The sequence below is a fragment of the Crocodylus porosus genome, unplaced genomic scaffold (genome assembly GCF_001723895.1).
Source record: "Crocodylus porosus isolate Cpor-Errol unplaced genomic scaffold, CroPor_comp1, whole genome shotgun sequence".
Classification (NCBI taxonomy): domain Eukaryota; kingdom Metazoa; phylum Chordata; order Crocodylia; family Crocodylidae; genus Crocodylus; species Crocodylus porosus.
The window spans coordinates 10251801-10253458 of record NW_017728951.1 but is presented as its reverse complement, the minus strand read 5'-3'; positions in this window follow the sequence as shown (position 1 = coordinate 10253458).

The window sequence follows — 1658 nt, the reverse complement described above, 5'->3', positions numbered from 1 at the left end:
GGGGAAGGCAACGGGGGGGGTTGCAATCCGGGACCCTCACTGCAAGATCCCACCACTAGTGTCCAGGTGTGACTGTGGCAGGCCAGGGCCCTTCCAAATCCAAACCCACCCCTCCGCACTCCCTTGTCCTCTCCCCGTCACCCAGGAGAGTGGCACCCCAGGGCCCCCACAGCTGGAGGCGCCTTCGTGCCGGGTGGCTGGGGGGGCACTTGCCCCGAAGGGGCGGGCACGTGGCCCGGGCCGCGGGAGGGAGGGGAGGAAGGAGGATTTCTTAGATTGTATTTCAGCGCGGGGTCTTTCCGGGTTAATGAGCTGACACCGTGATTAAAGCTGACCATTTGTAATGTGTCGCGCGCGCCCCTGTTGAAAAGCCCTGAAAATGCGGCGAAAGAGGCCAGCACCTGCCTCTTCTCGGGAGAGGAGGGGCCGGGCCACGTCGCCTTATCAATTAGCCCGGGAATGAGTCTATCAAGTAGTTAAGCAGTTAAAGAGATGACGCTGCTGCTCTGGGTCACAGTCGTCATCTCGCCCTGCCTAATTATATTCCGAGCACTTTATTCAATATCCCGGGCAGAAGAGGGGGACTCGGAGTTAATGAAAATGTCATTTAAAAAAGTCTTGACATTTGTCTATATTGATTTGTGTATTTCCATCGCCTCCCCCCGCTCGCCGCGTCCTGCTGGTATCCTGATTTGGGAGGGGGGCTGCTCGGAAGCCGGACCGGCACGTCGAGGCAGGAGCTGCCCCGTGTCCTGTGCGACCAGGGAGGCTTTTCCCGAGGGGCGATGGCCTTGGGGAGCTGCGGTCGGACGGGGAGGGAGGGCTGGGAGCCCCATCGCAGGCTCATCCCTGCCCCCGAAAACGAATGAGACCCGCAGCACTGTGGTCGGGGGGTCAGGCTCGCTTCGCTTGGGCCTGGGGTGGCTCAGCCCTACTCCTGAAAGGTGTCCTCCAGGGCTGGACACTTCCCCGGGATCGCGGCGCCGTCTGCTCGCTTCCAGCTGATCCCCGGGGGCGGCCTGTGCTGCCCGCGCCACCCGCGCACTGAGCCCCGGGGCTGGGAGGCCTTGAAAAGACGAGCCGTGATTGTATCTCGGCCCCTTGCCTGAGTGACGGGCATCACGGGGAGTGGGGGAAGCAACATCGGGCCCCGTCCGACTCTTTGTCCAAGTTTGGGGGAGCTTTCTGGCTCATTTTCAAGCCCCGGCCCTTGGTTGTTTGCAGGCTGCTCTGCACCGCTGGATAAAGCAAATGCTGAACAGGTGTCGCAGTGCACACGGGGCACCTGTGTCCATCCTGACCGAGCGGCCTTCGTCAACCCCTGGGGAGCGCACGGGGCTTTCGGCTCGCTGCGGATCTGCCCCAGCTCCGGGTCGCAGGGACCATCAGCAAAAATAAGACCGCCCCCCTCTCCGGCCCCTAGGGCACCTGGCAGGGAGGAAGGGGCAAGGGCATCGCCACTGCGATGTTCCTCTAGAGGGAACTTTGGGCAGACTTTGCAAGCCGTAGTTTTCCTGTCTGGATGAAGGATGGACAACCCCAGAGGAAGGGAAGCGATGCTGGGGTGCGCAGTGATTGCGGAGGACTCTGGAAATCGCAGCTGAAATGCCCTATAAGCGGGGATTTCCAAATAGATGTCTGTCCCTTGCACCGCAAAG